This window comes from Pleurodeles waltl, chromosome 4_1 (genome assembly GCF_031143425.1).
Source record: "Pleurodeles waltl isolate 20211129_DDA chromosome 4_1, aPleWal1.hap1.20221129, whole genome shotgun sequence".
In the NCBI taxonomy this organism is placed as follows: Eukaryota; Metazoa; Chordata; class Amphibia; order Caudata; family Salamandridae; genus Pleurodeles; species Pleurodeles waltl.
The window spans coordinates 245716967-245732144 of record NC_090442.1 but is presented as its reverse complement, the minus strand read 5'-3'; positions in this window follow the sequence as shown (position 1 = coordinate 245732144).

The window sequence follows — 15178 nt, the reverse complement described above, 5'->3', positions numbered from 1 at the left end:
TGTACACTGTTGCGGTAGGCGGTCGAAGACCGCGGCGCAATGCTGCATTGGTTAACATTGGACCCTATGGGTCCCAGGAGCCAATGACGATGTACGCCGGCGGTGATGGTACGCACCGCCGCGGACGTGACTGCCGCAGACGTGACCGCCATTTTCTATCTGTTCAATCACTCGATACCTGATCTTCGACAGGAGAGGACCTACACTGCAAGTGCTGCTGTGACCTCGGTCTGGAAGAGACAATGGCTCGTGCGTCTGGGGAAAGGGCCCCTGCCTTCACTGCAGAGGAGTCGGAGAAGCTCGTGGACGGGGTCCTCCCCCAGTACACGCTACTCTACGGTCTTCCAGACCAACAGGTAAGTACACAGGGAGCACGTTGTATGAGCTATGCCTGTGTGGAGAGGGCTGGTTGTAAGAAGGAAGGGGGCACAGTTCTGCGTGCATGAAGGACTGTGAATGCATGTGCCACATGGCAAGGGTAGGGATGTGGGCCACTCACTTCGATGGTGCAGTTGGTAATGACTTCTCTTCTTCCCCTGTACATGTCATGTAAGTCAGTGACCACCAGAAGAAGGATATTTGGCGTGCCATCGCCAAGGACGTCCGGACCCTGGGGGTCCACCACAGACGGAGCACCCACTGCCGGAAAAGATGGGAGGACATTCGCCGCTGGAGCAAGAAGACGGCGGAGGCTCAGCTGGGGATGGCCTCCCAACATGGGAGGGGTGCCCGTCGAACCATGACCCCCCTGATGTTCCGGATCCTGGCGGTGGCCTACCCTGAGTTGGATGGGCGCTTGAGGGCATCACAGCAGACACAAGGGGGTGAGTACAACATCATTCAGCGGACTTTGCGCGCATTGAAGGTGTATGCGGGGGGGAGGAGGGCTGTGGGTTTCCCTAGGCCAGGGCGAGTTCCGTAGGCTAGGCCCCTCCATAATGCAGGCCATGTGGCACCCCACCCCACCTCTGTAGAGTGCCAAGTACAGGTATTCATGCCCCTGTGTCATCTATGTGTGCAGATGTCGACCATAGCCATGTAGGCCATATCCCAGGAATTGCATCTGTAGAGCCCAACAGCGCGACATAGTGCAGGGGGCTGCTGTGTCTGTATTGTCCGCCAACTGTAGCGGTAAGCCATGCACTCAACCTGTCTTTCTTCTTTCGTCCCCCCCTTTTGGTGGTCTCCCTGTTCTTGTGTGCATCAGCATCATCAGGCGGAGGTACAGTGGCACCGGAGCACGAGGGAGCTGCATCCCACATGGCCATGGAGGGCCACACCACGGACTCAGAATACACCAGTGGGATGGAGGGCGAGGGGAGCACCACGGCGGTCACAGGATCTGCAACCAGTGACACGGACTCGTCCTCCGATGGGAGCTCCCTTGTGGTGGCGGCAAAATCTGTGCCCCCCACTTCTACAGGTACAGCCGCCACCCCCCCTACCAGCACCGCCCTCCCAGCAGCCCCTCAGCCTTCGCCCCGTGCCCGCTCACCCAGGAGGGTGGGCATCACCTTCGCCCCAGGTACCTCAGCCCCTGCCCCTGTCACCTCTGCTGTCCTGAGTGAGGAGACCATTGACCTCCTCAGGTCACTCACTGTTGGGCAGTCTACCAATTTGAATGCCATCCAGGGTGTAGAAAGGGAATTGCAACACACAAATGCATTCCTGGAGGGCATTCATTCTGGTCAGGCTGCCCTTCATCGAACCCTGCAAACTCTGGCCTCAGCACTGATGGCAGCCATTGTCCCTGTCTCTAGCCTCCCCCCTCCAACTTCCTCCACCCAGACCCAATCCCCTGTACCACAGCCTATCCCAAGCACACCATCAGACCAGCCTGCACACACCTCACCACACAAGGGAAGCTCAGGAAAACATAAGCACCACACATCCCACAGGCACTCACGCAAGCATCACACACATACAGACACACCAACATCCACAGCCTCCACTGTGTCCCCCTCCTCCTCGTCTCCCTTCTTCCTCCCAGTCTTGTCTACACCCACACCTGCATGCACTACCACTACAGCCACGACGTCCCGCACCAGCACACCCACCACCACACCCCGTTCACGTGCACTCACCACCCCCACTCCCATTTACACGTCCCCTGTGTCCTCTCCCAGTGTGTCTGTGACGCCCCCTCCGAAGATACACAAACGCAGGCACACACCCACCAAACAGCCATCCACCTCACGACAGCCTCCAGCCTATGCAACTTCACCCAAAGTTACCAAACGTACACCTCCTACAACCACTACCTCTTCCTCCACTCCCAAACCCCCTCCAGCTACCCGTCCCAGTGTTCCTAAGAAACTTTTCCTGGCCAACCTTGACCTCTTTCCCACCACCCCGCCCTCCAACTCATAGGTCCTGTACTAGCACCTCAGCCAAAAAATCTCCGGGACCAGTGGTGCCTGTTACAGGTATGTGGAGTGCACCGGCCACCAGGACAGCCAGTGTGGCATGGAGCCACAGCACAGCCAGTCCCTCCCCTGTGAAGGACCAGAAGTTGGACAGTGCCCGGCGGGAGAGGGGGAAGACTCCAGCCAGCAAAGCCGCTCACAAGGGTCCCGGGGGGAGTGTCGACTCAGCTGTGGCTCCTCCCAAGGTGGGGAAGGGGCAGAAGAAATCTCCAAAGTCTGGGAGGCGCAGCACGGCGGAGAAGACCGCCATCATCCCCGCTGCCCAGGAGGCCACCGCCAGCCCCATCGTCACTGGCCAGGAGGCCACCGCCAGAGTCACTGGCCAGGAGGCCAGCCCCATCGTCACTGGCCAGGAGGCCACCGCCAGAGTCACTGCCCAGGAGGCCAGCCCCATTGTCACTGGCCAGGAGGCCAGCCCCATCGTCACTGGCCAGGAGGCCACCGCCAGAGTCACTGCCCAGGAGGCCAGCCCCATCGTCACTGGCCAGGAGGCCACCGCCAGAGTCACTGCCCAGGAGGCCAGCCCCATTGTCACTGGCCAGGAGGCCAGCCCCATCGTCATTGGCCAGGAGGCCAGCCCCATCGTCACTGGCCAGGAGGCCACCGCCAGAGTCACTGCCCAGGAGGCCAGCCCCATCGTCACTGGCCAGGAGGCCACCGCCAGAGTCACTTCCCAGGAGGCCAGCCCCATCGTCACTGCCGAGGAGGCCACTGCCAGCCCCAGAGTCACTGGCCAGGAGGGCTCCGCAAGCCACAGCCCAGCTGACCCATGAAGGACTGCCAGCCACAGACCTGCTGGGCAATGAAGGACTGCCAGGGAGAGCATCGCTGTACAGGGCAAGGACCGCCGAACAGGGCAAAGACCGCCAAGGCGAGCACTGCTAGCCCATTCGCGGCAGGGGCAGTGACGCAACTGGGACCGTCACGGGGTGAGTGCTGCACTCTGGGCACCAGTCCCCTTCCAGAACCAGTGGAGAACAGCATCCACTCCATGTGTCCTTCACAGGATGAAGCACTCTGGGTACCAGTTCCCCTCCAGAACCAGTGCAGAACAGCATCCACTCCGTCTGTCCTGCACAGGATGAAGCACTCTGGGCAACAGTCCCCCTCCAGAACCAGTAGAGACATGCATCCACTTGAGAGACTGTGGCACTGCACTCCCCAGGATGGTACAGTGGGCAACCCACCCACTTGTGAGAATTGAGAGACTGTGGCTTTGCACTCCCCAGAATTGAACAGTGGGCAAACCACCCACTGTAGAGACTTGAGAGACTGTGGCTTTGCACTCCCTAGGATGGTACAGTGGGCAACCCACCCACTGTAGAGACTTGAGAGACTGTGGCTTTGCACTCTCCAGAATTGAACAGTGGGCAAACCACCCACTGTAAAGACTTGAGAGACTGTGGCTTTGCACTCCCCGGGATGGTACAGTGGGCAACCCACCCACTGTAGAGACTTGAGAGACTCTGGCTTTGCACTCCCCGGGATGGTACAGTGGGCAACCCACCCACTGTAGAGACTTGAGAGACTGTGGCTTTGCACTCCCCAGGATACATCAATGGGCATGGAGCCCCCTCGTGGATCTGGCGTGGTGCACTCATCCAGCTGTGGTGCCCCCCCTTCCCTTACCCCTGAGGTGCCTGTTGTATTTCTATCTGATGCCCCTGCAGTGTTCTCTCCATTTTGATCAGGTATCTAGTGTGGGCCTCGCCCATGCATTTTGGGCCCAGTGGTCCACGGACAATGAATGGTGCATTACCTGCACTACTAATCGTGGTGTATATTTTGTTTAATGTGTATATATATATATATGTATATATTTGCTTACTGTATTTTGATATATTACAATGGTTCAACTCATTTCCTTTTGTCTTTGCATTCTTCCGGGGGGGGTTGGGGGTTGTTACTGTAATGTTTGGATATGCATTGGTGTGTGTGTTTTAGTGGGTGAGGGTCGGGGTGGGGGTTGGGATGTTGGTTGTGTGTGTCCCTGTGTTTTTGCCTCCCCCCTCCCCTATGTAGTAGGTGCAGTACTCACCGTGGTCTTCGCCGCCGGCGTTGATGATCCTCGTATAGGAGCAGGAAGACTATCGCTGGCAGAATATGGAGTTCCGGCTCCATGGTGTCGTCGTTCCCTGTGGAGTGTGTAGAGTTGAGCGTTTTCCCTTTGAAATGGCTGTTTCCGCCATGTTTTTATCCGCGGTGAATCCGCCCTGGAAAAGGTGGCGGATTGGTAGGTTGTGATACTGTGGGCGGTACATTGTCCTCCGCCTGTCTGTTGGCGGTGACCGCCGCCCTGTTTGTGTGTACCGCCGTGGCGATCGGAGTGTTAAAGTGACTGTCTTTGTTGGCGGTTTCCGCCACAGTCATAGTTCCAATTTTTTTACCGCCGGCCTGTTGGCGGTTTTACCGCTGCTTTAACACCGACCGCCAGGGTTGTAATGACCACCGTTGTGTCATAACTAAAGTGAGGAAGCAAAGCATGTCCCCAGGCCTATCACAGCAGACCAGGCGGGCAGTTTTTAAACTGCCAATATGACCTGGCAAAAAAAGGAACTGCTGTGACTCCGTTCTTTTCAAAGTACTGAGATGACTGTAGGGTGAGCTATCAACTCTAAATTTGGCAGGAGTACCCTCAGGATTGGTGGAGGTAATGTCTTCTGCCATCTTAATGGACACTATTCTGCCTGACAAACTCTAGATCAGCCCTTGGTCTTTATAACCAAGAGCAGAACTTATATCATTTGTTGTATGAACAGCTGACCCATTATACCAGGTCTTAACAAGAGAAGAGCTCTGAGCAGGTATACTATATTACCAACACAGATTTGAGTGAATTTGGATATTGTAAAGTCCAGCACTCTAGGTGATGTTATTCTGGGTTATATCATCAAAACAGCTGTGCTGACTGACTGCGGTTCCACCACCATGAAAAAACTGACGGAGAACAAGTGTAGAGGGCCGTACTGCCGGATTTACCATGAACCACATGGTGCAAAATTGCAAATGGTGCAGCTGAACCAAATATAAATAAAGTGGAAGTATACAAAAATAAACATTATTTTCCGTCTTACTGTAATTTTTGTTTCATTTAGAAATATAACATTTTCTTTTATGATTTATTATTGTTTATATGTTGGATTAGATATATATGGGGGCACCAAAATCTTTTAAGTGCTTAGGGCCTCTGAAGGTCTCAGTCTGGCCCTGATGCTCCCCAGCCAGGGGAGGGCCGAGAGTATAGGAGGCTTCTCTCAAACAAATTCCTAAAAGAGGTTGTGTTTATATATTACTGGTCTTTTGGATGCTGTTGCTTTTGTTGAAGTTTAGGGGGATAGAGAGGGAAAGGGATGTTGGCAGTTGGGCAGCAGTGTCACAAGTAAATTCCTGAGCCAGTCGAGCTAGGTTGATAGCTGAACACATTGTGGCTTTCCTTTGTGCACATGCCTCATGCATAATGGTCCATCACTCCTATAGCTTATATGGCCAATAAGATAACTGTTGCTTCATTCAACACTAGGGTCCTGAATTCCTCCTCTAAATCAGCTTTGAAGCACTTGAAAGGTGATATTACCATTGTTCAAGAAACCCACCTTCTTGATAAAGACACTTGGCTCGTGGGGTCTAGCTCCTTCCCCTGTAATATTTTTCTGCTACTAAGGGCCTTATTATGAGGCTGGCAGTCTGAAGACCATCAGCCTCGCAGTGGTGGTCGGACCGCCACATAGCGAGGTTGGCAGGCACACCCACCAACCTTTCGCCATTCCACCAGGAACAGTGATCCCGATGGGCTATGGCAGTCCTGGTTGGAATCAGGCAGGGAGGTGCTCAACTCAGCACCACCCTGCTGATTAAAACCTTGTTCTCCGCTAGCCTTTTCATGGCTGTTCCACCACCATGAAAAGGTTGGCGGAGAACAAGTGCAGGGGTCCCCCTACACAGCACCCTTGCAGGCAGACAGTGCACATTTCAAGGGTGCTGGAGCAACCTGCGTGTGGCAGCATTGCTGTCGGCTCAGTTATGAACCGGGAACAATGCTGCTGCACCTTTCCCACTAAGCTGATGGATGGGAACCTTGGTTCCCGCTCATCAGTCCAGTGGGAAAGTTGTAATAGGGCCTGTGGGGAGACTGCCACTTTGACGGCAGTCTCCTCACCATGGGTCTGATGGTCGGGTTTCCAACCACCAAACTCGTAATCAGGCCCTAAGTCTAAGATAAAAGGAGTGGTATCTTACTGGAATAACACTTGAGTTCATCCTAAGTGGCATGCATTAAAGTTAAGATGTGTGCCGGCTGCCACTCAATAGACCACTGATGGGAACATTTTAAATACACTGCACCCTGATCTTAGGACTGTCCAGGGCCTTCCTTTGGGTGTCTTATATTGCTTAAAAGGGATAGTGTGGGCCTGGCAAAAGGTTTCTTTTGCCAGGTCAAAATGGAAGCTTAAATTGCACACACAGGCTCTGCAATAGCAGGCTTGATACAAGTTTAAAGGGCTACTTAAGTGGGTGGCACAATCAGTGGTGCAGGCCCACTAGTAGCATTTAATTCACAGGCCCTAGGCACACCTACTGCCTCTTTACAAGGGACTTACAAGTCAATTAAATATGCCAATTGTGTATAAGCCAATGTTAACATGTATTCAGCAGAGATGACGAGGACTTTGGAACTGGTTAGGAGTGGTAAAGTGCAGAGTCTTAAAGCCAAAAAAACGAATTCAACAAAAAGGGAGGAGGAAGGCAAAACGTTTGGGAATGGCCCTGCAGAGAGGGCAAGGTTCAACATGGAGCTTTGTGCTTTTAGGCACTATTTTCATTAAAATGTTCAAAATTGCATATCTCCGGTTCTACTGATTGTTTTTTGTCAGTTTGGTCTTGATCTGTTTATTAAAAGTAACATTTTTCGGAATTGGTGTGGGATTTTTGTTGCCTCCTGTTTACACATTTGTACTGTTTGAAATGCTGCATAATACTTTACACATTGCCTATAAGTTAATCTTGACCGCTCCATATCATGTTACCTGAGGGGTGAGCACAGGTTAACTTGGGGTTTGCTTGTGACTTCACCCCGAGAAGGATTGTGGTTTCTGCTTGGGTACAGTTTTACAACCCTCAACCAGTAACCCAATTTCTTACAAACTATATTTTGGATAATGTTTTTGTTGGACTTGGCCCGCTCTTCAAAATCGTCCCCAAACATTTAGCCTTCACCATCCTGTTTTCTGCACCCATTTTGTTGACCTTCAGGACTCTGTGCACCTTACCACTGCTAATGAATGCTAAAGTGCTTGTACTCTCTCCTTTAAACATAGTACAATTGGCTTACACCTAGTTGGCATATTTAATTTACTTGTTAGTCCCTAGTAAAGTGGTACTACATAGAAACGGGACCCGTAAATTGTATAGTATTAGTGGACCTGCAGCACTAATTGTGCCACCCACTTAAGTAGCCCTTTGAACATGTCTCAGGACTGCCATTGCAGCCAGTGTGTCCTGTTTTGAACTGTAATTTCACCCTGGCAAAATACACCTTTTTGCTAGGTCTAAACCTTTTTTATTCATATGTCACCCCTAGTGTAGATCAATAAACGGAGGGATAGGGAGGGATAATGGTCCAGTGTATATCCTACCGAAGTAGATACTATAACACAAACTGATACACTGTTCCAGGAGTAGAAATAAAGGAGAAAGGATACAAAAAAGTCCAAAATTTTAGGAGCAAAAAACCTCACACACCCAGTTGGGTGTCATGCTTCATCATCGGCGTTACTCCTCGTCAGACCGGCGCAGCAATGTCTGACGGGCACCCACCGAAGTGGGTCTCTTTGCTGGAGATCTTTTCTCGATTATGTCAACACCTCAAGGGTGAGTTTGGAAGAGAGGGAACTAAGGAAAGTTACACTAAAGAATAAAATTGGCTCACAATCCCAAACCTAGAGAAAAATGTATTAATCCAAACGAGGGTTGAGGCCAAGATTAAAAATAATCAAAGAGAGTGACACAGAGACAATGGTCTGACACTCTGTGCAAAGAATATTGAAAAAGGGGGGAGGGACTACCACCCGGCCCTAGTGAAGGGTCAACATGTTTCACGTCTTTAAGGTCCATAGTGTAGACCCTAAACAGCCCATGGAGCAGGTTGCACTATATTTAAAACATTAGACATGTACTTTTAACTTTTGCATGTCCCTGTAGTGAAAACCCCTTCGCTACTGCAAGGCCTGTCTCTCCCATAGGATAACACTGGGTTACCTTATTACATTTAATGAGTGGCAACTTTCAATTGGGATCAGGTAAGAATGTTGAGTTTGGACTCTAAAGAATTGTAATTTAAAACCCTTTTGAATGGTAAAGTTGGATTTTAAGCCACAATTCTGAAGCTACCACTTTTAGAAAATTGTCATTTTCTTGTCCCAATTACTTGGTGCCTGTAGTCTTTATCCTGTGTCACATGACTAGGTTTAGCTGACAGTTGGTCTTTGTGTATTGCTCAAATTCCAGACACCTGTCCTGAGGGAGGACTCTAGAATTTACTTCCACTTCAAAGTGGGTACTAGGTATAAGAAATGGGACCTCAGACCCAACTTTTCAGTACACATCTGGACCTGTGGAGGACACAGAAGAAGGACTGATGTGCTTATTTGCTGCAAAAAGCACTGCTACCCTGCTGCCAGAGTGAGTAATGGACCTGCATTTTGAACCCAGGATTACCAGAGTGACTACAAGGGCTAGTTGGATGGCCTCATGATCAGAGCCTCAGGGACGTAAAAAGCTCCAACCACCTTGAACCCTGCACCTGGACTCTGCCTGCTGTAAATCCTACTCTCCCAAGTGGTGCTACCCCAGTCCTGAACCTTGGAAGTGGACCTGAAGGTGCTCTTCAAACACAACTGTGGTCCTAATGGAACCAAGGCATTGCAACACATCGCCTTGCAGCCTTGCATCAGAACCACCTATGCATGATGCATCCCAGATCCAGGACCCCGCAGTTCCTCGAAACTACTACTTCTGACAAATCCTCAACACAGTACCTCACATTGCAGCCCTGCAGCACCTTGGAACCACTGCTGAGCCATGCATCCTCAATGCAGGACCTCGCATCACAGCCCCGTCTCTCCTCGAAATCGCCGCTGTGTGACGCATCCTCGACAAAGGACTTCTCAATGCTCCGCAACCAAGACTTTACCTACTTTGTTCAGCAGGTGTAACTTGGTCCTTTATCGAAGCCGCGATCCATCACAGTCAGCCTGATCTTATGACTTTGTCCTGGTCTGATGTGACCAGATAAACCAAGTTGGCACTTTGTGCTTTTAAGTACTATTTTTATTTAAATATTTTATATTGCATATCTCTGGATCTACTGATTGGATTTTCATTGTTTTGGTGTTAAATAACGTATTCATTTTACTCTATTTTTCTAAATTGATGTGGGAATTTTCTTGTGTGTGGTTCCACTTTATTACTGTCTAAGTGCTACATACATACATATTGCCTCTAAATTAAGCCTATTTGCATTTGTGCTAAGCAAACAAAGGATTAAGCACAGTTTAATTTGGAGTTTGCTTGTGTTTCACCCTGACAAGAATGGTGGTTGATGCTTGAGTAGGGTTTCAACCTCTCAACCAGTAACCCAGTTTCCTACAGTTCTTAATCATTTACTTATGTGTACAAGGTCAGCCATGTTAGTGTTGGATGTATGCCTTGGGATGTGTAGGTTAACATTCGAGCCTACTAAGGCATGTGCTAGGTAATTTTTACATTAATTAAAAGATGTGTGCACTATCGCCAATTTTATTTAGGGATGTGTGTTTATATAGGGTCGGGGGTCCAACATTTGGGCCAACCAATGAAGCCACTCTGACCTTTTCAGTATATTCTCAATTATGTTTATGATCAATAAATAATGTGTATTAGATTGTGCACTGTGAGTTTGTTGAGATGGGGAAGTTAACAGTTGGGTATGTGTGGGTTTTGCCCATTCTATACCAATGGGCCTCAAGCAGGTAAGGTTTGCAATCAATGAAGTACCTATAGTCATCACTTGTATTACAGGATGTCCATGTTGAGATAGAAAGGCTAACATTTGGGCTCTCAGTCAATTAATTATGTGTGGAGGGTCACGTGTTGTACTGTGTTATGTGTGGGATGTATGGATTGAGATACAAGAGGCGAGGTAGGTGTAGGCTGTGGGGGGAGGGACGGGAGGCCAGGAGAGGATGGGAGGGAAATAGGGGTACATTTAATAAATAAAAATAAAAAATAAAACGTACCTGATCCGCCACCATGCCGCTCCTCTTTCCGTCATCTCTGCAGGCACAGGCTCCCTGCCCTGCAGCCAAGCCTGACGCTGCTCAAAGCAGCGTTGGGATTGGCTGCAGGCAGACTGGGAGCATGTGCATTCTCTCTCCAGCCGCGGAGACACCGTGCCGGGATGGAGAGAGCATACTGTGCATGTGTGTTTGGCTGGCCTGAGAGGGCACTCCCCTCATCCAGGTCACCCCACAAGACCCTGCCTCTTTCACGATGAAAGGATAATAAACATAGTTTATTATCCTTTGGTTCTGAAAGGTTTGCAGCTTCTGCTGCTGGTGGAGGGACGACGCTCCTCCACCCTAACGGAGGAGCCGCCCTTGTAAAGTTCATGTTCAGTGATTTATGTGTGCTTGGTTACTCGCTGTATTTCGAAACGTCTCTATTGGCATGAGAGGCTTAACATTTGGACCTGCCAGGGCGTGGACTGCATCCACGTGCTTCTTGCGGGTATGTTCTAAATAGAGTTTTTAGTCCTTGAGTTATAGTTGTAGGATTACCTGCCGAGATGGGACAGTTCACATTTTGGCCTGCTAGGAGTCGGCCTTTGCCCATGCCGAAACCATGAGATTATTCTACTTAACTGCTGCCTGCGAGCAGATATATACGCAGCTGAGGCATGCTCACTGGAAAGTAACACTTTGTTATGGCTCTAAAACGGCGTGACGAAAACTGACCAAACCAAGAAAACGCACCAAATAATTGAAAGCCAGTAGTACCATTAAAATGTGGCGAAGCTGTCTTCAGCACTTTCTGAGTTATAGTAAATTAACCATGTGCAAAAGTGGCGAGCTCAGGACACCCCTTTTTGAGACGTGTGAACAATTTGTACCAATTTTGGCACGCCCAAAATACTGTCTCAGTTTTTGTTGCAAACTGCGCAGTCGGCAGGCAAGTTTGCTAAGTGTGCCACAATGGCAATCTTCAGCAAACCTAGTAATACATGTAAGTTTCCTTTTTTCATTACAAATCCAACCCTCAATAGGTTGCTTACACCGGACATGGGAATAAGTGTACGTGCTTTTCTCTAGATAATAGAACATAATAGTTACGATATCGGTCCAGATTTTTTCACGCTGTCACTAAAAATCAAGGCCTGAATTGGTCTGTCTTTTCCTAAGTCTACAAAAGAGAGGAGTGCTTTGTTGCCAAGGAGGCACATCATTGTAACATTAGTGCTGACATGAGATATTTCACGTTAAACACGCCCGAGACATTATGGGAATCTGGCTACAATAAAAACATTTTATATGCAGTCCCTTTCAATCATCATCTCACCATGGGGTTCGCACCTGCACTAGGCGTGAGAAAAAATAAATAATCCGTACGAACGCATTTAAGTGCACAAACAACCATGTGCGCGTATACTTGAAGGTTAATAACAAACAAGCAAAGGTCATTATGTATTCTCGAATGTTGTTTTCGGAGACAAAGGGAGTCTAGCCTGGCCAGCCAGAGCCAGCATCACTGTTCCTCCTCCTTAATACAAGCCCCTCCCTTGCGTTTCCCTACCCTAGACCCCTGCTCTTTTGAGAAGTGAGTAATTAAACTGCGAGGCCTCTCAGTTTCTGCAGCACTGCAGGGGAACTCCTCCCTGTAATAAGCTCCAATTACTGACCACGACTGCAGTTGATGGAGGATTATCCTTTCGCTGAGCTACGGCAAGCTCCAGAGTATAATCTTCAATTAGTTCAATTCATGTGGCACACTGGCAGGCCAGCCACTACGTTTCCCACGAGTTACACAAACAGCCTTTCTTCGACAACCTCAACTGCACAGATGGTCCTGGGGCTGTCTGTTGCAGAGTTCAGTGCATCTGGTCTCTAAAGCCACCTAATGCAGGCAGCAAAACAAGGGGGCGGAGATGGGGGGCGTCGGGGACGAGTGCTCAACAGGGCTTGCTTGTTTCAGTAATAGGGCTATGTTTATATAGGAAAAATATTCTAGAAGTCAGAAAACAGGTGGATCAACGTATAACACATTAACCTGCTATACACTGAGTGCATGGCAGGCAGTAGGTGGATCTACAGCATACATTTACTGACATGGTAGGTGTTGTATTGCAGTGAACATTAATTCTGTCGAATTGTGGTTCACGGATCATCTTTAAGTAAAGAGTGCTTCACCAACTTGGAATGAGAGGCGTGTGTTGCTTCTCACACTGATATTAGCATTAATAGTTTTGTATTTTGTAGTTCTTCTTGCATTTCAGTGACGACTGACCATGTGGGTGGAAGTGACACATCACGAGGCTGACTGTTAACTTCTTTGATTGGAGCTCACTAATCCTCTACCAAAGAATCCTTTCACAGAGATGCTATCTTTTCATTGGGTGACTGCCTATCTCAGTAAACCAGTGCCTTGGCCTGTGGCAGAGGAATACACACTGGCTCACACCAGTGGAGTTAATGCTGATGGGTAGACAATTCCCAAAGGAAGTGTTGGAGTGTGACTTTTATAATCAATATTAACTTGAATAGCTTGCAATAAAATGTCTAATGAAACCGCATAAAATGTGTTAATGTAATACTAATGCACAAGTTTGAAATGTGCCCACGGGGAGTGGCCACTAATGTATACGATGATTAATGCAATTGACTAATAATGAATTAATAATGTACTTATGTATGATTTGTATTAACGTATCCTAATTAGAGTTATGTATTAAGGTTCTGCTAAGTTACTCACTAGGCCTTAGTTAGCAAGGGTCTGGGCCTAGCTGACCGGTCTCATATTAACTGTGTTTTTCTAATGTGCAATGCGCTGTTTTCCTGAAGGACATGAAGCTGTACTTTTCCAGAAGCTAGAGATATGTTTGTAGCTGTAGTACATTATTTCTCACGAGACCCGACTTGCTCAAGGAGACATTCTTGCCAAATGCAACAGTGTAATTCGCAACAGGTGCAAGGTTGCCTAGATTAGGAGAAGACAATGAAACTACTGACTGGAGCGACAAGTGTAACTTTTCTTACCTGACATTCTACCTGTTGAAGACGTCAATCACAGGAGCCAATAAACTGCATGAGAACTGTCTTAGGTGAAGATTCTAGTAAGGTGTGTGACGGATTATTGGACAAAGATAACGATGCACCAAATATTGCCCAATGGGAAATTAGAGACTTGTTCGACAACTTCAATATAACGGGGTGACACAAGGAGAAATCTGCCATTACCCTGCCATTCCTAGCCATTCTTACTCTGCCCTTATCAAGCCATACTTTGCATTACTTGCCGTCCCTTTGCCATTCTGAGAGACTTTGTCTTTAGCTGTCGGATACTCTAAACTATCCTTGCCTTACCCATTGCCTGATATGCACTTCTCCTCCTTATGAGAGAAGAGTTTCTTGCTATGCCCTGCTGAGACTTACCTGCTTATCCTGGCTGATGGCAAATCGACTGATGTCCTGAGGACGAAGACTGATCCTGTATGCTGACTCATTCGGAGGGGTAACTATCTGATGATAAATTGTAATTGTCTGTTTGCCTTTTCTTTCTAGGTACCAACTGCTCTTTTGATAGAGGCCATAGTAGGATGTTTTTCCAAATTCATGTTGCTAAATTGTTTTGCATGAAGCCCAACATGCTGATGCTAATCAGAGGATAGTTAGGGAGTTCACTAATATGGGGTGCAAATAGACAAATGACTGAAATCCTTGCTTTGTTGAATAATGTACTAACAATACTCTGCTAAAGTTGATTCATGTTGACGCCGTGCTTTGTTCTAATGTTCATGACCTATGCTTTGATAAAGTCTTATTCGAGTTGCCAAATAATAGTAGTATTGATGTGTTTATTGATGTTGCGACTAATAAATATGATACTAGAGTGTAACTAATAGGGAATAAATATCTTAACTCTTACTAGATTTGTGCGGTTATTCATGGCGGAAAGGTCATGGTGTGTTTCATTCTTATTAAATATTATTGATTAGTTTGATTGATTAGTTATTGTGAATATTGATTAGGTTATAGATCTATTGATTGAAATGCTATATCTTGTTCTGGGAAGTCCCCAAACGCGGTCAAAAGATTCATCGGCCTAAAAAGAGTTCCCTTGTAAGTTAAATTAACAAAGATTGGATGCCTTACCAGTTCTGGTAGCAGAGGACGGTTTCGGCCCATTGGGGCCCTAGGACGAGGGACCATTGTTTGAAAATTGATTTTGAGATAATGTAGATTGGAGAAATGATGTGCCCCTAAGTCCCAAATGACTTTCCCGGAATCTCGGAGCTTGCCGAAGTGAGTTGGGGTATGTTCTCGGCGTTCTAGTGATAGTGTGGGTTTGCGCTTGCACAGCTTCTGCATACCGCAGGTGAATTGTGAGGTTTGTGAGAATTTTAGGCCAAGTGATGTTTTAGTAGGAGTGTGCGTACTCCGCAGTATGAGAGTAGGGAAGTCGGCGAACTTCATGTGAGTGTGATGCTTTGTGCAAAAAAAAAA